A 22057-nucleotide genomic window follows, 5' to 3' on the forward strand; every position below is an offset into this window, starting at 1 on the left:
CTCCTGGATGACCAAAGTGTTTGGTATTATTGGTGACTACATTAGGCAGGGGATCAGCCCATGAAAGGGCTCTTACCCATGAAGGGTCAGGAACATAAGTCCAAAGTACTTACCCATTTGCCCCAGATAATATTACCCTACAGCTGATGACTGCTAGCATGGCAAGAAAGACGTTCTCAGGAGTTCTTGGGGTTCTAGTTACCTCACAATTTCTTATTTATTTATTTATTTTTATTATTATTTTATTATTTTTTTACATATGTGTCCTTATTCTCCCATTACCCCCCACCCCCCACTTATGCCCCACCCCCCTGTTGTCTATGTCCATTGATTAGGCTAACATGTATGCACATAAGTCCCTTGGTTGATCTCTCCCCCTTACACCCACTGACCCTCTCCTTCCCTGAAGTTTGAGGTTCTGATCAACATTTCTCAGTCTCTGGATCTGTTCTTGTTCATCAGTTTATGTTGTTCATTATATTCCACAAATGAGTGAGATCATGTGATATTTATCTTTCTCTGCCTGGCTTATTTCACTTAGGATAATGCTCTCCAGTTCCGTCCATGCTATTGCAAATGGTAGGAATTCCTTCTTTTTTACTGCAGCATAGTATTCCATTGTGCAGATGTACCACAGTTTTTTAATCCACTCATCTGCTGATGGGCACTTAGGCTGTTTCCAAATCTTAGCTATGGTGAATTGTGCTGCTATGAACATAGGGGTGCATACATCCTTTCTGATTCGTGTTTCTAGTTTCTTGGGATATATTCCTAGAAGTGGGATCACTGGGTCAAATGGGAGTTCCATTTTTAGTTTTTTGAGGAAACTCCATACTGTTCTCAACAATGGCTGCACCAGTCTGCATTCCCACCAGCTTTGCACGAGGGTTCCTTTTTCTCCACATCCTCACCAGCACTTGTCATTTGTTGATTTGTTGATGATAGCCATTCTGACAGGTGTGAGATGGTACTGCATTGTTGTTTTGATTTGCATCTCTCTGATGATTAGTGACTTTGAGCAGGTTTTCATATGTCTCTTGGCCTTCCTTCTGTCTTCTTTTGAAAAGTGTCTATTTAGATCAGATGAACATTTTTTGATTGGGTTGTTTATCTTCTTTTTGTTAAGTTGTATGAGTTCTCTGTAAATGTTGGAGATTAAACCCTTATCATTGATATCATTGGCAAATATGTTCTCCCATGCAGTGGGCTTTCATGTTGTTTTATCGATGGTTTCCTTTGCTGTGCAAAACCTTTTTATTTTGATGTAGTTCCATTTGTTTATTTTCTCTTTAGTTTCCATTGCCCTAGGAGCAGTATCAGTGAAGAAGTTCCTTCAGCATATGTCTGAGATTTTGCTGCCTGTGGATTCCTTTAGTATTTTTATGGTTTCCCGTCTTATGTTTAAGGTCTTTATCCATTTTGAGTTTATTTTTGTGTATGGTGAAAGTTGGTGATCTAGTTTCATTTTTTTGCATGTATCTGTTCAATTTTCCCAACACCATTTGTTGAAGAGACTGTCTTGACTCCATTGTATGTTCATGCCTACTTTGCCAAATATTAATTGGGGATATTGGTTTGGGTCGATTTCTGGGTTCTCTATTCTATTCCATTGATCTATATGTCTGTTCTTGTGCCAGTACCAGGCTGTTTTGAGAACAGTGGCTTTGTAATACAGCTTGATATTTGGTATTGAGATCCCCCTACTTTGTTCTTCTTTCTCAGGATTGCTACAGCTATTCGGGGTCTTTTTTCATTCCAGATGAATTTTTTGAAGGTTCATTCTAGGTCTGTGAAATATGCCGTTGGTATTTTAATGGGGAGTGCATTGAATTTATAGATTGCTTTGGGTAGTATGGACATTTTGATGATGTTGATTCTACCAATCCATGAACATGGTATGTTCTTCCATCTGTTTATGTCTTCCTCTCTCTCTTTTTTCAGTGTCGTGTAGTTTTCCACATATAGGTCTTTTACCTCCTTAGTTAAGTTTATTCCTAGGTATCTTAATTTTTTTGGTGCGATGGTAAATGGGATTGCGTTTTTAGTCTCTCTTTCTGTAAGTTCGCTATTGGTGTATAGAAATGCCATAGATTTCTTGGTGTTAATTTTGTATCCTGCTACCTTGCCGAATTCATTTATTAAGTCTAATAATTTTTTGATGGAGTCTTTAGGGTTTTCTATGTACAATATCATGTCATCTGCAAATAAGGACAGCTTTACTTCTTCTTTTCCAATTTGGATGCCTTTTATTTCTTCTTCTTGTCTGATCACAATGGCTAGTACTTCCAGCACTATGTTGAACAGGAGTGGTGAGAGAGGGCATCCCTGTCTTGTTCCTGTTCTTAGGGAAAATGGTTTTAGTTTTTGCCCATTGAGTATGATGTTAGCTGTAGGTTTGTCATATATGGCTTTTATTATGTTGAGGTATGATCCTTCTATTCCCACCTTGCTGAGAGTTTTTATCAAGAAAGGGTGTTGGATTTTGTCAAATGCTTTTTCTGCATCAATTGATATGACTATGTGATTTTTATCTCTCAATTTGTTTATGTGATGTATCATGTTTATTGATTTGCGAATATTGTACCATCCTTGCATCCCCAGGATAAATCCTACTTGGTCATGGTGTATGATCTTTCTGATGTACTTCTGGATTCGATTTGCTAGAATTTTGTTGAGGATTTTGGCATCTATGTTCATGAGGGATATTGGCCTGTAATTCTCTTTCATTGTGTTATCTTTATCTGGTTTTGGTATTAGGGTGATGCTGGCTTCATAGAAGGAGCTTGGAAGTGTTCCTTCCTCTTGAATTTTCTGGAATAGTCTGAGGAGGATAGGTTTTAGTTCTTCCTTGAATGTTTGGTAAAACTCCCCATTGAAGCCGTCTGGCCCTGGTCTTTTGTTTGCTAGAAGCTTTTTGATGACTGCTTCAATTTCTTCCATAGTTATCAGCCTATTGAGATTTTAGAATCTTCCTGAGTAAGTTTTGGAAGGTTGTATTTTTCTGGGAATGTGTCCTTTCCTCCAGGTTGTCCAGTTTGTTAGAATAGAGTTGTTCATAGTATTTTTTAACAATCCTTTGTATTTCTGTGGGGTCTGTTGTTATTTCACCTCTTTCATTTCTGATTTTGTTTATTTGGGTTCTCTCTCTTTGCTTCTTGGTGAGCCTGGCTAGAGGTTCATCAATCTTGTTTATCCTTTCGAAGAACCAGCTCTTGGTTTTGTTGATCTTTCGTATTTTTTTTTTTTTTGGTATCTATGTCATTCATTTCTGCTCTGAGCTTTATTATTTCCTTCATTCTGCTTACTGTGGGCTTTTCTTGTTGTTCTCTTTCTAATTCTTTGAGTTGTTGAATTAGGTGATTTATTACCATTTTTTCTTGTTTTATGAGGTAGGCCTGTAGAGCTATAAACTTCCCTCTCAGGACTGCTTTCATTGTGTCCCATAGGATTTGCAATGTTGTGTTTTTATTGTCATTAGTCTCCATGATGTTTTTAATTTCTTCTTGGATCTCATTGATAACCCAATCATTGTTTAGTACAGCTGTGGGCAAACTATGGCCTGCGGGCCAGATCCAGCCCGTTCAGCTGTTCTATCCGGCCCGCGGAGCCGAAAGAGCAGAGGGTTGTCTTGCTCTCCCCTCCACTCCTTTACTTTGAATTTATATTAGTTCACACAAACACTCCATCCATGCTTTTGTTCCGGCCCTCCGGTCCAGTTTAAGAACCCATTGTGGCCCTCGAGTCAAAAAGTTTGCCCACCCCTGGTTTAGTAGCATGCTATTCACCTTCCAAGTGTTTGAATTTTTTGGAATGTTTTTATTGTAGTTTATTTCTAATATTATGCCATTGTGGTCTGAGAAAATGCTTGATATGATTTCAATTTTTTTGACTTTGGGGAGACTTTGCTTGTGACCCAGTATGTGGTCTATTTTTGAAAATGTCCCATGTGCACTTGAGAAGAACGTGTATTCCGTGGCTTTGGGGTGAAATGCTCTGAAGATGTCAATTAGGTCCATCTGATCTAGTGAGTCATTTAGGATTGCTGTTTCTTTGCTGATTTTTTGTCTAGAGGATTTATCCAGTGAGGTCAGCGGTGTATTAAAGTCTCCTACTATGATTGTATTGTTGTCTATCTCTCCCTTGATATCTTTCAGGAAATTTTTTTTTTATGTATTTGGATGCTCCTGCATTGGGTGCATATATGTTTACCAGAGTTATATCTTCTTGTTGAATTGCTCCCTTTAGTATTATGTAGTGGCCTTCCTTATCTTATTATGGCCTTTACTTTGAGGTCTATTTTATCAGATATAAGTATCGCAACCCCAGCTTTTTTCTCATTTCCATTTGCCTGAAAAATGTTTTTCCATCCCTTTGCTCTCATTCTGTGTGAATCCTTTGCTCTGAGGTGGGTCTCTTGTAGACAGCAAATGTATGGGTCATGTTTTCTTATCCATTCAGCTACCCTATGTCTTTTGATTGGTGTATTTAATCCATTTACGTTTAATGTTATTATTGACAAGTACATGTTTGTTGTCATATTTTTCCTTAGTGTTTGTGTTTCTTCTTGCCTTTCTCTTTCTTGTTTTTATAGCAGTCCTTTTAGCATTTCTTGCATTGCTGGCTTGGTAGTGATAAACTCTCTTAGCCCTTTTTTTGTCTGTGAAGCTCCTGATTTCACCTTCAATTTTGAATGATAGCCTTGCTGGATATAGTATTCTTGGATTTAGTCCCTTGCTTTGCATCACTTTGTATATTTCATTCCATTCCCTTCTGGCCTGATGTGTTTCTCTTGATAAATCCATTGATATTCTAATAGGAGATCCCTTTTAATAACTTTCTGTCTCTCTCTGGCAGCCTTTAAGATTCTTACTTTGTCGTTGGTGTTTGCCAATCTAATTATGATGTGTCTTGGTGTCGGTCTTTTGGGGTTCAACTTGTTTGGGACTCTATGTACTTCTTGGACTTGCATAGTTTTTTTCTTGCCAATATCAGGGAAGTTTTCTGTCATTATTTCTTCAAACAGGTTTTCTATTTCTTGCTTCTCTTCCTTTCCTTATGGTATCCCTATTAAGCGAATGCTGTTTTGTTTTGTGTTGTCCCAAAGCTCCCTTAGGCACTCCACTTGCTTTTTAAGTCTTCTTTCCAGTTGCTGCTGTGTTTGTGTGTTTTTTCCTACCTTGTCTTCTAATTTGCTGATGCAGTCCTCAGCCTCTTCTATTCTACTGTTTAGGCCTTCCACTGTGTTCTTTATTGCAGCTATGTTGTTCTCTTAGTTTCTTTTCGTGTTGGTGACATTCTCATTCAGCTCCTTATAGTTCTCATTGAGTTGTGTGTATTTGTCATCCATCCGTTTAAACATCCTTATAACCAATACTCTGAATTCTTTCTCTGTTAAGCTGCTAGCCTCAATGTCATTTAACTCCCTTTCTGGTGGTTCCTCTTTTTCTTTCCTTTGGGCATTGCTTTTTTTGTCTTCCTATGTTTTCCTGTAATGTTTTAATTGTAGATCCAATTGCTTTGCTACCCAGGTTCTTTTGGGGATGGTGCTACTGGTGTAATCTCTCAGTTCTCCTGGGCTTGTTAATCTAGTGTGGCTCCCTACTTGAGCTATTTGGGTTCTCTTGATGTAGGCCTGCGAGCTTGAGAGGCACAACTGCGGTGTCTAGAAGTCAGCCGCCATGGAGGGGAGTGTCCCAATTTTTGCTGTCTTTCACCCTTAATTGAAATCACGCATGCCCAGCAGGGACTCACAGTGGCACCCAGGAACCATCTGTTTGGGTGATGGGGCTCAGGGGGCCTGCTCTCTGGAAAGGCATGTCCAGAGTTCTGCAGTCATGGGGTGGGAAGACCCAGCTTTTGCTGTTGCACCTGTGGTGGATAGGCGCTTACTCCCAGTGGCGGCTCACAGGAGCACCTGTGGTACGTTTGCCAGCGAGGCACACTGAATGACTCTGAAGGGCCCTGGCAGTTTAGCCATGCAATTGAGGCACCTGTGGGCTGGTATCCAGGATGAGTGAATTCAAAACTTCTACTGCTGGGGGGAAGTGCGCCCCACTTGTTCAAGATCGCACCCAGGGAGAGCTCACAGTGGCTCCCACTAGTGCCCTGTGGGTAGATGGGCTCAGGGTGCCTGCCTGTTAGCACTTCGCATCTGTGGAGGTGCGCTTGGTGGGGCACAGAGTTCTGATGCACTCTGAGGGGTCCTGGCACCGTGGTTGAGCCGCTGGGGTGAATGTGGGCAGTTATCCAGGAATAGGGAATTCAGAATTTCTGCTGCAGGGCCGTGTACCCTTGTCTGTGCAGAATCACACCCTCGGGGGCTCTCAGTGGCTCCCAAGCGCTGCCTAAGGCGTGGAGTGCCCTGTCTGCCTGAGGGTCTGGATATATGCGCGAATCCAAAGTTCTGCCGCTGGGGAGGGGGAGGTTGCACTTACTGCTGCCAAGCGGTGCACCTTTGGAGGTGGAGGTCCCAGGGTCCAGGGGTCTGCAGCTGGGGCAGCAGAATTTTGGCTGGAGTGGCTGCTGGGTCGTGGGGCAGTTCCAAGGCCTGCCTGGTTGGTGGTGCTGATGAGTTCCTAAAAAAGGCCGTTCTCCCCTTCAAGCTGGCGTGGGCTCCGTGCTGGAGTCCCGCCGTCCGGGGAGTGCCTGCAGCAGTGATAGTCTCTCCTTGTCAAGGAGAGCCTGTCTGCCAGCCCCTGCTGCTCCTGCGAGATTTAACTTTCCCTCACTCACTCTCACACACACCACGCACATCCACACACTCTCCTTTCATACCATCACTCACTCACTTCCTTTCCCTCACCTCCGTCCTGCCAGCCGTCATCTTTTTTTTTCCTCCACTCCTTCTTGTCATTCACATTATTATTGAGATATTCCTAACTCAGAGAGGCCCTTCCAGGTCACCTAGCCTAAAATTGTTACCTAATGAATCTCTATAACTTTATTTTAATTAGCTGCATGCACTGGTCGCTAGCTGATTTTTTTTTTTTCATTTGTGGTCTCTCTTACATCTTCTCTCTCTTCTAACCTTCATGAGAGCTGAGGAATAATACAAACGCTCTGTAGTGGGCTGAATGTGGTCCCCAAAAAGGTATGTCTACATCCTAGATCCCCAAATCTGTGAATATAATCTCATGTAGCAAAAATGTTACCAAGTTAAGAAAATTTAGGAGAGTTTATCCTAGATTATCCGTGTGGGCCCTAAGTCCTCATCACATTAATCCTTAGAAGAGAGAGGTAAAGGGTATTTTGAAACACACAGATAAGAAGGTGATGTGAAGATAGAGGCAGGGATTGGAGAGATGAAGCCATAAACCAAGGCACCCAGCGGCCACAAGAGTCTAAAAGAGACAGGGAAGACTTCTTCCCCAGAGCCTGGGGAGAGAGCATGGTCTCACTGAAGACCTGATTTTAGACTCCCCGCCCCCAGAGCTCCGAGGAAATAGTTCTGTTAAGCTACCCAGTGTGCGGTAATTTGTTACTACAGCAATAGGAGACTAATACACCTTCTAAAAAAACCTCAAAATAAAGTAATAAAGTTGGTAAGAAATTGTTAAAAGACAGAAGGAAAGCTCAAAGAATGAATGGAAACAATCTAGAAAGCAATGTTAAGGGCAATGAAAATTAAAATTTAACCAGTTAACTGCCACGCGTCCAAAACGGAACCATCCCCACACGCCACGATATTTTGAATTTAATTTAAAAAATCAATTTGCAATGAATATTATAAAAATAAATATATTACTCACAATTTAGGTGTTCTTGAATATTTTCAGCTGAAAATTCTCATGAAAAATGATTTTAAAGTTGGTCAGGGCTGCCACTTAGGGAAAATATTATTTTTTTTTTATAGACACGTGTGGCGTGTGGGGAAGGTCCACCGCTTCTGTCTACAGACGCTTATGGCGGACAAGGGGTTAAAAGTGACTGAAATAAGCTAGTCCGAGAAACACAAGTACCATATGATTTCACTCATATGTGGAATTTAATGAACAAACTGCACTACCAAGCAAAACAGAGACAGACTCTTAGATAGAGAGCAGGTAGCCAGCTCTGGTGTGTGTGTGTGTGTGTGTGTGTGTGTGTGTGTGCGCGCGCACGCGTGTGTGTGTGTGTGTGTGCGCGCGCGCACGTGTGTGTGTGTGTGCTTGTGTGTGTGTGTGCTTGTGTGTGGGGGGGGTAAGAGTGTGTGGGGGGGGTAAGAGTAGGGGGGTGAGGGAAGGAGGGATTGAGCAAAAAAGAAAAAAGAGAGAGAACTCATGGACATGGACAACAGTGTGGTGATTGCAGGGGTGGAGGAGGGTGGAGGTGGAAGAGGGCATAAAGAGGATAAATGAAAGCTTAAAAATAACATGAATGAAAACACAGAGACCTAGGGGACAGATATAAGCAAGTTCCACAAAAAGAATTTGTAAAGTGAAAACACTAAAGTGATTATAGAGACTATGCTTAATATGAAAGATGGCAAAGATGATAAAAAGTGCTTTTGGAGTCCCTGTATTAAAAAAAAAAAGAAAAAAATAACATTCAACAATATGCCATAAAAAATTTATCTCAGTAAACAATATAAATTTATTTATTAAGGAACACACCACTTTCCCCAAAATGAATATATCATTAATTAAGAAATATCAAGATATAGTTTATGAATTTTAAGTATAAAAATAAAGTCAAATGGCTATAGAGTTTGCAAAAATGAGTATTTTCCTATATCAGGGGTGGAAGGAAGACCGCATACTTAGTCTCAGACGTCCTCTGAACCACATACAAGCTCAGAAAACAGAAAACCCTGAGTACAACTAAGTCAACGCAAGTGGAGCCCAAGAAGCCTACCTAGCTGATAGAAACAGGGTAGACATTTTTAAAAATCTATGGCCTAAAGGAACTCAGCATTCGTGAGCCTGTGTGGTAAGAGTTATTGTAATGGGAATGTCCATTAGAAGTCTCTGAAACTGTACACTTCCATAGAAAATAATAGTAAATAAAAAACAATACCACATTTTTGAAGGTATGAACTAGTCAGTGTCACTCTCAAATATTTAAAGACAAGTGTGGTAGTCCCTGACAGATTTCCACATAAATCAGCAGCCTACTCCCTCAACAATCTGAATAGATTATTATGGATGACGTTGGCCTAGTAAAAACAACTAAGTGGTAGTTCCAATTATAGATGTTATGCCAAATATGCTGTCTTTGCTGGAGCAGATTAATTAAGCCACTGGCACATGTAGTTGATCTAACAGATTATTTTCAAGCCCTTTTCAGAAGGATCATGAGAAACAGTCAACATTGCATGAGATGGACAACAGTACCAGATGGGGCAAAATTATGTTTACAGCTGTTCATATAGAAAATAACACAATAATTAATAAACAATAATACAAGAATAAACTGTTTCACGTACTTACAACCAATGTAAACCTACTTTTGCCCTCCTTATCTAACTTGTTTTGTCCCAGAGCTGTTAACTTTCCAAAGCATTTTCCAGCTCATCATTTTGATAGTCTTTTTATCATGTTGAAAGGCAGATGAACAAAATATAGCAAGTGCCATGAGGGCATGGCAAGATACACAGGCTCCACAGGGTGGGAGGTAAACTCCAATATGATTCAAGGAACTGCTATGTAAGTAAAGTTTTATGGATTCAGAAATGCTGGTCATACTGGGACATCCAATCTTAAAGTATAAGACAAATAATCACATCTTGCATATCCCACAAGTAAGAAACACAGTACTTGGGAGGACCCTTGGGCTTTGCATTCAGCATATTATCTTTTAAAAATAAACCTTTACTGCTGCTACAGCTACTCCTGCTGTCCTCGCCGTTCCACGGCGTAAATATGCCGCAGGAGTTCGCCATCCTCAACAACGTCTTACTGCACAGCCCCAAGTTAGCATGCAGCAGCCTACTGTTCAAGTACAAGGTCAGGAGCCTTTGAATGTTTCCATGCAGGCATCTGCCTCTCCTTAAGAACAAAAGCAAACGTTGGGTGAATGGCTGTGTCCTCTAAATCAAGTCATGCATCCTACCCTTGCTAGAAAAATCACTGGCACATTGTTGGAGATCAATAATTCTGAAGTTCATGTGCTCAAGTCTGCAGAGTCTCTCCGTTCTAAAGCTGATGAAACTGTAGCTGTAGTAGGTGTCCTCCAAGAGGCTGCCCCAAAGCAGTCAGCGGTGCCACTGGTGTTCCAACTCTTTAAAGTTGACTAGGAACCACGAAAAGAAACTCGTGCTTCACTGAAGAAAAATATCTGAACATCAAAAAACTTAAATATTATTGGGGGAAAAACACTGCAAAATATAAAATAAGAAAAGGAAAGGAAACTTTGAACCTTATGTACTGAGCAAATGCCAGGTCTAGCAAACATAATGCTGGCCCTAGATTACGTATTGATTTAAAAACCCCACAAAAATAGTAAAATATAAAACAAATTAATGTTTCATAGACCACGGGAAAAACAATTTTCAGCAAAGTACAAAAATGTAAAGCAGTCCTTTCTTTAATTTTGTAATTCTTTATTGTGGAATAGCTCAGAATGTCACTTCTGTTTTAAGTAACAGAGTTGATCACTGAGCAAGGAAACATAATTTGTATTATAAAATTCTTGCTTTCATAAAAATTCCTTAAAAATTGAAATAAACCTTAGAACAATTTTAGGTTTACAATAAGACTGAGCAGAAGGCACAGAGAGTTCTCACTTCCTCCCGTCCCCACTCATGCATAGCCTCCTTTGTTATCAACATCCATCATCAGAGTGGTATATTTGTTATATGTGAGGGACCTACCCTGACACATTATAATCACCCAAAGTCCACCGTTTACATTAGGGTTCACACTTGGTGTTGTATATTCTGTGTTTGGACAAAGGTATAATGACAAGTATCCATTATAGTATCATACAAAGTAGTTTCACTGCCTTAAAAATCTTCTGTGCTCCATCTATTCATCTGTCCGCATACATATTTAATGAAAACAAACAAGTATAGCACACATGTATATGTAGATAAAATATTACTGCCTAATAGCATTTTTTTTGTAAGCAGCTAAAGTTAATATTCCTTTCAACATATCAAGGAGTTAGCAGTTAGAATTTCTTAGTCTTCCATTATATCTGCACTCTTTTTAGTCAGTAATGTAGGTTAAGTCAGACAGTATAGAATACCAATTCTAATTCCAAACAAGCATTTTTAAATGCCCTTTGAAGTATTGTTGTATTTTACCTTCTAGAATTTGGTGAGTAACATAAGACCTTTTTCTTTACTTTCTAAAGTCAAGATATTTCTCATTTAAAAGTTAAATATGTTACTCACACATTAACAGAATTATAACTCTGCCCATATTCTTTATAATGTGGTTTTAATATCCCAAATTATGCAGAATAAATTTTATTAATGCTTCTGGTGTTTTGATGTAGGGAAAGGCTTACTGCAGACCAATATCTTCTGGTTCAGAAAGAATGTGGAAACAAGCAAAAAGAAGCACTGCCATTACTGTAGTTTAGCGTTCGTGTGGTTTCACTGGAGATGTGCTGATTTCGGTTATCCTATATAATAAAAGAGTAATATGCAAATTAACCATCACTCCACTACACCCACAAGCCACGCCCACCAGCCACACCCACCAGCCAATCAGGAGTGAATATGCAAATAAACCCAACCAAGATGGCTATGGCCACAGAGAGCAGGAGGGAGGCTTGGGTTTCCCCGGCAATGGAGGAAGCCAAGCTATCTGCCTGCCCTTGCCGGCCTAGGCCTCCACTCAAGGCTACAAAGTTTCAATGATAGAAGATACATAAACCCAAACAGAAATGGCAGCAGCCACGGAGCTGGAAAGAGCAGGAGGCTAGGGTTGCCCCCGGCGATGGAGGAAGCCAAGCTTTCCGCACACCTTGGCTGACCCAGGCCTCTGGTTAAGGCTACAAAGTTTCAATTATAGAAGATACATAAATCCAAAAAAAAAAAAAAGAATGGCTGCCGCCACGGAGCAAGCAGAAGGCTTGGCTCCGCTCCAGGCTACAAAGTTTCAATTGTAGAAGATAAACAAACCCCAGATACCAGGGCCTCTGCTTGGGTTGCCAGGGGGCGTGGCCAGCCTGGAAACCACCACAGGCCCCTTGCCCAGGCTGCCTCATGCCCCAAGGGAACCCCCACCCTGATCCGGGACACCCTTCAGGGCAAACCAGCTGGCCCCCACCCATGCACCAGGCCTCTATCCTATCTAATAAAAGAGTAATATGCAGATTGACCATCACTCCAACACACAAGATGGCCAGCAAGGGAGGGCAGTTGTGAGCGATCAGGCCAGCAGGGGAGGGCAGTTGGGAGGAACCAGGCCTGCAAGGGAGGGCAGTTGGGGGTGATCAAGCCTGCAGGGGAGGGCAGTTGGGGGTGACCAAGCCAGCAGAGGAGGGAAGTTGGGGGCGACCAGACCTGCAGGGAAAGGCAGTTGGGAGGGACCCAGGCCTGCAGGGGAGAGCAGTTGGGGGGTGACCAGGCCTGCAGGGGAGGGCAGTTAGGGGTGACCAGGCCTGCAGGGGAGGGCAGTTAGGGGTGACCAGGCCTGCAAGGGAGGGCAGTTAGGGGAAAATAGGCTGGCAGGGGGGCAGTTAGGCATCAATCAGGCTGGCAGGGGAGTGGTTAGGGGGTGATCAGGCTGGCAGGCAGAAGCAGTTAGGGGCAATCAGGAAGGCAGGCAGGTGAGCAGTTGGGAGCCAGCAGTCCTGGATTGTGAGAGGGATGTCCGACTGCTCCTTTAGGCCCGATCCCACTGGGATCGGGCTTAAACGGGCAGTCAGACATCCCTCAAGGGGTCCCAGATTGGAGAGGGTGCAGGCTGGGCTGAGGGACACCCCCCTCCCCCGTGCACAAATTTCATGCACCGGGCCTCTAGTTGCTTTCTGAAGCTTTTACCATGTATCTTAGAGTACATAGAAGGCCTTAGTTCTCCTAATCCTTAGACAAGGTATGCCTTGCTATGTAAGACTCAGGCTACCCTTAAATTATAATTAGGGTCTTTTAGTTTTCCTTATTCATCTTAAAGATCAACCTGGAAAGGAAGATACCAGCCAGAGTTTCTCAGCGTTGGCACTGCTGACATTTGGGATGTAAGAATTCCCTGTCGTGATCGGCTGTCCTGAGCATTGTTGGATGTTTCACAGCATCCCTGGCTTCTGCCCACTACTTTCCAGTGTTCTCTCTCTACCCCAACAAGACAACCAAAACTGCCTCAAGGCATTGTTAAATGTCCTGTGGTGAGTGGGGTGGCTACACAATTGCTCTCAGTTAAGAACCACTGTTCTAAAGGGAACAAATTAGCTCCCTTTAGAGAAAATGTTGCTGGGAAAAACATGTCCATAGCAGCAGAATCGTAGAGCAGAAATGGTAGAGTATTAATAGGAATAACAGAACAAAACAATAACTAACACATGCAGTGCTTACTATGTGCTTGACACTGCTACATGCCTTTTACCTGTATTAAGTTATGTAACACTCTCAACAGCTTATCACTTAGGTAATATTATCTGCATTTACAAATGAGGAAACTGAGGAACAAAAATTTAATTTCCCTATGTCATACAATTACTAAGTGGTTTCAACCCTAAAAAGCACATTTCCAGCATAAGAGCTTGTTTTTATTGGTTAGTTTTTAATATACCTTTTATTTAGGCTAGTTTTATATTTAGAGAAAAGTTTCAGTGAAAATTACAAAAGTTTCCTTATGCCTCATATCCAGTTCTTACTAATGTTCCCCCTATTTTACATTAGTACAGTATGTTTGTGCTAAAAAACACACACAATATACTATGATTAATGAAAATCTGTACATTATTATTATTATTACCAGAGGCCCAATGCACGAAATTCATGCAAGAGTGGGCCTTTCTTCCCCCGGCTGCCAGCACCGGCTTCCCTCTGGCACCCAGGACCCTGGCTTCCCTTGCAGCCCCAGCTTCATCTGGAAGGTTGTATGGAAGGATGTCTGGAAGGATGTCCAGTCTAATAAGCAATTATGCTTGTATTATTATAGATTATTATTTTTAGTTTTACCTAATGTCTTTGTTCTCTTCCAGTCTCTTCCACATTACATGAAGTCATCATATCTTCTTGTTTTAGGCTTTTCTAGACTGTGACAGTTTCTTGGACTTTCCTTGTTTTTGTGACCCTTATAGTTTGAGACGTACTGGTCATGTATTTTGTAGAATGTCCATCAACGGGGATTTGTTTGATGTTTTTCTTATGAGTATGTCTGGGTCATGGGCTTTGGGGATAAAGTTCACGGAGATAAACTGACCTTTTCATCCCATCACACCGAGTACATGCTCTCACTGTGGGTTATCACTGTCGATGCTATCCTTGCTTACCTGGATGAGATAGAGTTTATCAGATGTCTGTAAAGTTGCTCTTTTTAATTTGTTTATTTAAGTTACTCTTTTTAAAGTATGAAATTAATCCCCCCTCCTTTTATTACAGGACTTTTTGGAAGTCCCTATGTGCAGCCCAAAATTAAAGAGTGGGAAGTTTGCTCCATCATATACTTATCTAATTTTATGTATATAAAGTACTTAGAATCCTTCTGCCTGTGATATGAATTTAATCCCCCAATTCTTTATTTTTAAAATCACTTGGTTATACCAGTATGGACTCATGAATATTTTTTTTATACTTTGGGGTGCAATCCAGTACTTTACTTTTTTCATTATTCAGATTGTTCCAGCTTTGGCCATTGAGAACTCTTTCAGCTGATTCCTATTTCCCTTTGATATATTCCCATCGTGTGTGTGTGTGTGTGTGTGTGTTAAGCATTTCCTTAATTTCTGGCATTATACAACGTTCCATTTTCATCTTGCATATTCCCTGCCTCAGCCCTAGAATCAGCCATTTTTCCGGGTTGATTTTATTGGACACAGTATTAGAAAGCAAGATCTGAGTACTGGGTGTGTTCTTTGCTACTAGAGAATCCTTGCTTCTGGGCCCTCTAAACTAACAGGGAATATGTGTGTGTATACTGCGCATGTATTTACACTGTGTTAGTATCAGCCTACTAACAATGTTGCTACTGACTAGGAATGCCTGGGACACTCCCCTGGACCCCCACTACTGAGCCAACATTGTGGCTGCACCAGCCCTGTGGTTCTTATTATGATTGAAAGAAACATCTCAGCAACAATCATCCAGTGTATTTATCAATTTACCCAATATCATAAAGACTTTCTCCCAGATTTCCATCAAGAATTTTTATAGTTTGCATTTTACAATTAAGTCTATGATCCATTTAGAATTAGTTTTATATAAAGTATAAATTCTGTGTTTATATTAATTTTTTGAATATAGACATCTAAAATTTTCAGCAATATTTGTTGAGAATATTATGCTGTCTTCATTAAATTTTCTTTGTATATTTGTCCAAATAATTTGAATATATTTGTATGAGTCTGTATGGGTCTGTTTCTGGGCTATCTACTATTTCCATTGACCTATATATTTATTCTTTCACCAATAGGACTCTCTTGAATTATGAAGCTTTATAATAAAAATTGATATTGGTTAATGTGAGTCTTCCAACTTTGTCCTTTCTCAATACTGTGTGGGCTATTCTAGTTTGTGTGTGTGTGTATGTGTGTGTGTGTGATTTTTGTTTTGTTTTGTTTTGTCTTTCTGCATAGAGTTTAGTATCAGTGTGTTGATATCTAGAAAGTTCCCTAGGAATTTTGTTTGGAATTGTATTGAATCTGTTGATCAAGTTGGGAAGAATCGGCATTTTAACAATATGAGTCTATAACACAATATTCTCTATTTACATCTTTGATTTTTTTCATCAGTGGTTTATAATTTTCCATATAAAGATACTATACTTATTTTATAAGACTTATCCTTAAATACTTCATTTTTTGATGTTATAGTAAATAGTATGTATTTTTTAAAGTTCAAATTCCAATTGTTTTTTACTACTATGTAGGAAAGGAATAGACTTTTATATTTCAACCTTGTATCCTATGACATTGCTATACTAGTACTCACTTATTATTTCCAGATTTTTTTTATTCTTTACAGTGTTTTACATAGATAACCATTCATTTGAATAAGTACAGTTTTCCTAGGAAACATAGTCTGTCAGCTAAATACCATGTGTCTTAGAATTAAATTGGCTAAGGTCAAAGGTCATGGGAGGCTAATACTAGTAGTTCTAGACACAGTTCTTTAGTCTCATTCAGTGAGTTTTAAAGTGTTACTAGTAAATCTTATTTTATGAGGAAATGATCTTTGAGGGTTAACTTAAGAGAAAATCAATATGTTTTAAAGCTTGTGGTGTGCACTTGAATCAGTGTTAAATAAGGAAATGCTGGTAAAATACAGTATGAGTGAACAAAAATTTATGGCCTTCCTTTTCAGTTCTGCCATCCAAAGTTTAGATTCGTCTGTCTCACACACTTTAGACAGATAAAGGATGTGGAATGTGTTAGTTATCTTGGATAGGGAGAATATAGAGGCTGGGGACTGGTTAAAATTTTCCCTGGAGAGAGCTGTTGAGTCCTTACTTTGAGTATGTGTATGTGTGCATATGTGTTCTTCATATTAAGCTTGTGATTGGAGGTTCCTATGTGACATGTTAGAAAAATATGAAATAAGATTCTCATAGTAGGGATACTAAGAGAACTGGTCCTAAAGAAAAATGATGTTGTCTGTGACCACAGTATAAGGGTGACTTCACTGTAATAGGCTTTTGAAATAACATTGAAGGTTGATTAATAGATTGAATTGAACATTTTTATTTCTGAGTTGGGATTGTGTTTAAAACCCATTGACATGTATTGGGGGGTAGGGGAGGCCGGGGGGAGGTCAATGGGGAAAAAAGGAGACATATATACTACTATTTGTAATACTTCAAACAATAAAAAAATAAATAAATAAAAATAAAAGATTTGGGAAAATTCTCAAATAAATAAATAAATAAATAAATAAATAAATAAAACACATTGACAATATGCATGTTTGTTATTTTCTAAAAGTTATTATAGAATTTATGAGCTTGTTGAAGTTTTCATCCAATAATAGGGGAAGATTATAAGAATAACTTTTAGTTGTAGCTGGTTTGGCTCAGTAGATAAAGCCTCGGACTGAGGACTTAAGGGTCCCAGGTTTGATTCTGGTCAAGGGCTTGTATCTCTGATACAGGCTTGATCCCCCACGAGTGTAGGAGGCAACCAATCAACAGGTCTCTCTCATGTATTTGTTTCTCTCTGTGTGTGTGTCTCTCTCTAAAAATCAATGGAAAAATATACTCAGGTGAGAATTAAAAAAAAAAAAAAAACTTTTATAGGGCAGTGAGTGACAATATAACTTTAAAAAGTAAATATGTGGGGCCTTCCTTCCTTCCTTTTTTCTTTCTCTTATGAGACATCCCTGTTCAGCATACAGTTATGAACATTTGTTGGAATCTTGTATACTAATTTTATATTTTTTCAGTTAAGTAAACATTGAATATCAAAGGGAAGGTGAGGGTGGGTGGATAGGTGGGAGGAGACTAATCAAAGAACTTATATGTATACTAGAGGCCTGGTGCACAGATTCATGCACTAGTTGGGTGCCTTGGCCTGGCCTGCAGGGATTGGGCTGAAATCAGTTCTCTGACATCCCTCCAGAGGTCCCAGATTGTGAGAGGGCATAAGCCAGGCTGAGGGACCCCACCAGTAAGTGCACGATTGGGGCTGGGAGGGACTGCAGAAGGGCTCCAGGGCATGTCCAACCCCTTCTTGCCCAGTCCCGATTTGTGGGACCACAGCAGCAAGCTAACCTACCGAATGGAGCGTCTGCCCCCTCGTGGTCAGTGAGCATCATAGTGACTGGTCGAGCGGTCAAATGAATGGTCAGACACTTAGCATATTAGGTTTTTATTACATAGGATAACCCATGGACATAGACAATATTGTGGAGAAGGCCTGGGGGTGGAGCAGGTGTGGAGTGGAAGGAGTCAATGGGCAAAAAAGACAGGGACATCTGTAATACTTTCAACAACAAATATATTATTTAAAAAAATAAAATTCATTTTGCCCCTGAAATTTTTAAGTGAAGACTATTGCAAGCCTCCCCCCAAACAATAAAAACTTATCAACATCCAAATGTTATCTGGCTGTGCATTCATTAATACATCCACAGAGCCCTTATTATGGCTAGGTGCCCAATCAGTACATTCCCCTTACTTTTAGGAGTGCTGCTTAGGAAACTAAGCTGTAATAAAAATAATCACATCTCTAGATCTGTGTTTTCACATGCAATGTAGTGTATTAGGAAGGGAATTTTGTGAACACTTATTTTAAATTTCTCATTTAAATGATAATTCCATGCTTGTTGCCTAACCTAGACTATTCTGAACCACATGTTTCCAGATATATTCAAATTAAATAAATAAGAAAATTAAAGCATAGGGCATACTCTGAAGTCAAAAGCAGGCGAGGGCATGAAATTTTAGCTGTAATTAAGTAAATTACATCTAGAAAACTTTTACTTTACAAAATTAATTTTCATTTGTAATGCTAACACCAAGACACCCATGAAAAACACACATGGTGTCTAAATAAGACAAAGGAAAATCGTTTGGGCAAAAATAAAAAGGATCCCAAATCAATTATATAGAAAAGATTCCTTTATTAACTTTTGGTCGAGAATGTTTGTATACTTTCAGAAAACAACTCCAAGACCATGTGGATTCCTGCAACAGAGAGGAATTGACAGGTCTGCTCCAACCACGAAGACAAGAGGAGAAACAGTCCAGAGATGGGAGACGCTGATGACGCCTTGCCACGCTAGCAGTCAGCAGCTGTGCGTCGCAGCAGGTTGCCTAGTACCAAACCAGAGAGGGTCGGACCTGCATTGCCACCATGTGCCCACCATCCAGATATCATTGCTGACATGTACACTTAAGGAACTGTTTGACATTGAAACGGGGACTCAGAACTGTTGGACATGGAAATTGGGACTCAAACATTTTTTGTTATTATACGTTTATTTCTAGTCTGCAGAGGCAAGATTTTTTAAAGGAAAGAAAAGGGGAAAAAAATAGATACAGAGGCAAAGAAGCATTGAACAGACTGCCAAACTACAGTGGGAAGGCAGAGGAGGTTGTGTGTGTGGAGGTGGGGGCTGTGAGAGATCAACCGAAGGACTTGTATGCATGCATATAAGCATAACCAATGGATACAAGACACTGCGGGGGTCGGGGGCAGGTAAAGGCATGTACTGGGGGGAAGGGGAGACCGGGGGGAGGTCAATGGGAAAAAAAAAAGGAGACATATGTACTACTATTTGTAATACTTCAAACAATTAAAAAATAAATAAATAATAAGAAAAAAATAAAAAATAAAAACTATTTTTATAGAAAAAATAAAATAAAATAAAAAATAAAAATAAAAACTACCTGAAAAGTAATCAGAATATATTTCTCTCTCACCTAGGATGCTGCCTCTTTCAGTGAACTCTTTCCAAGTTAAGCCCATAATATTTGTGCATGGTAAAAGAATGCTCACTGATAACACCCCCAGGCTCTGGGAAGCAGACATGTCCCAGCAACTTTGCAGATAGACAATGAATGACAGTGACACTTCACTTCTAGGATGAGACAATGAAATCCCAGTTGACCTTGCAGTTCTCTCTCTTTTCTAAGGAAAAGCAACAAGCATGGGATTATCATTTTGCTTTTGTTTATTTAATAAGCAAGGAGTTAAGGACAATTTCAGTTATGTTTCAGTGTCTTTGAATTGCATTATTTCAATATTAGCTTCCTGGCACATTTCCAGAAAATTTTCATTATACACAAATTGCTACATTTTTAATATAAGTAGTAATGTGCTCACATTACTTAATTTAGTCTTTATAGCAACATAATTACATGATGGAGAAGGACCAGGCAACTACTGTTGCCTTATAAAAGGCAGCTTAGCTCATACAAACTAACTGAAGAGATGAGTGCCTGAGCTCACCCATCCACAGTCCATGGAGATGTCCACATCCCAGTGGTTTTAGCATCTAAGCAGATGCACTGGTTTAATTGATTATGGAGTTTCCTTTCTTCACTTGTTGCCTCACCCATTTTTTCCACCTTTGTACCATTTTCCCCTCTTTGTAATAGAACCAAGCATAGCCACAGCTTTTAATTTGGCCAAAATAAATGAGAGGAACTGCTGTGCATCATCTCTGGGCTTTCAGAAAAACTGTGATTTGTTTCCTTTCTCCTGCCTTGGTGATTTTGGTAGCACATGTCAACGTGGAGCCTCCATCAGCCTGGGGCCCTTTGAAACTAAGTGGCAGAGGCCCTCTCCAACACATTAGGCGTGTTAAGTGAGCAAGAAATAAATGTTAATTCACATACGCCACTCAGATTTTAGAGCTGCTCATGAGCACACTGTAATCTAGACTACTCTGAACCATGTATTTCCAGATATATTCCCATACAACCACCTAATTTATCTCTCACTTTTATTTTCCCTTCCCAAGCAGACTGTAGTCTCTCAGAAAATAGGGATTGTGTCGTTTCCTTGTTGGTACTTCTGTAGTGCCCAGTGTAGAGCTTAACACCTATTACATAACTTTATTATTATGAACATTATTGTTATTATTACTATTAAATTGAATGGCCTTGATAGCTAAGTGTCTATGTTCTGGGTATATGAGTGATTCTACAGATGAATGCCAAAGACAGTAATGAAAAGTTAGGGGTAGTAAAAACCTTGTCAGAAGAACAAAGGGATAAATTCGAAATTATTTTGTTTGAGTGTAGATTTAGTACTTTGGGAGAATCTATTATATTTGTAAATTCAGAATTATCACAGGAAGTAATTCAACCCCAATGGAAGAGATTCAGATGCACTTGAAGATGGGAGTGTTAAAACTAGAGCACGTGAGCTGGTGACAAGGATGTTGAAATGGATACATGTATACAAAGTAAGAAGAAATTACACACACACACACACACACACACACACACACACACACATGCTCTATCATCATTATGTAAATAACTAGGAAATTTCATATCTAAACTACATCATAGCAATAGTTGCATTGAAGAGTTCACCTACTGATAGCTCTGGGCAAAGTGTAATTGCTTTAAATTAGTTCAAATTGTATTTGAAAAAGTCTCAATGGCAACTTAAATGTTTTGCTCAAGAAATATTTTGTATTGAACATAGCTTCCCATTTGCCTTCAGGGATATGTTTGACATTGAAAAGCTGAATACATACATTTATTCATTCCTATCTATGGCTAAAATCTGTAAGCTCCCAATGAATATATAAAATGACAATAACTGACCATGGAACCAAAGAATGACGTTTGTTCTAATGCAATCCATCCAGGCTATCAGAATCTTCCAAAATTAATAAGGTCATCTGGAGTACTTCTGAAGATATGGCAGGATACTTTGGCTTAACATGAAGATTCTAAAATAAAACAGTAAAATTAATTCAATTCAAAAGCAAACATTTGAACTCAAAGTTCAAATGGAGGTCACGGTTCTTGATACTGAATACTCAAGAATGGATAACACATGGTATTATCTTTGAGTAACTCAAAATCAGGCAGAGAACAGAAAGACCACAGTGTAATACATGCTATAGAGGAGGTGAGTGTTCAGTGCTAGGAATATGGAAATGTGGGAGCAAATGTGTGTGGTTATAAGGCAGGACAGGAAGAGGACGAAACAAATAAAACAATAGGATTTTGTGCTATTAGTTCATTGCCCAACAATTTAATGCACAACTCTCAGTATCTGATTGAGCTAGTAACAAAAATCAATAATCCAAACGTTGTGAAATGAGAACAATAAAAAAACTAAAAATTATTGTTGTCATAGTGCAGTCTTCTAACAATGAGAATATAGTCTTGAGATGTCTAACACCAAAATGAGCTCATAAGTTTTCAGGGCTCTTATAAGTCTCTATTTTTTGGAATGAAAGACTTCTTCTGGAGACAATTATATCACATTGCATATTTGCCAACAAGAAGAAACATAAATAAGATATGCAACAGAAGACTGGAGGCTATTTGGAGAAAAAAAGTTG

Source organism: Plecotus auritus (assembly GCF_963455305.1).
Source record: "Plecotus auritus genome assembly, chromosome: 4".
Taxonomy (NCBI): domain Eukaryota; kingdom Metazoa; phylum Chordata; class Mammalia; order Chiroptera; family Vespertilionidae; genus Plecotus; species Plecotus auritus.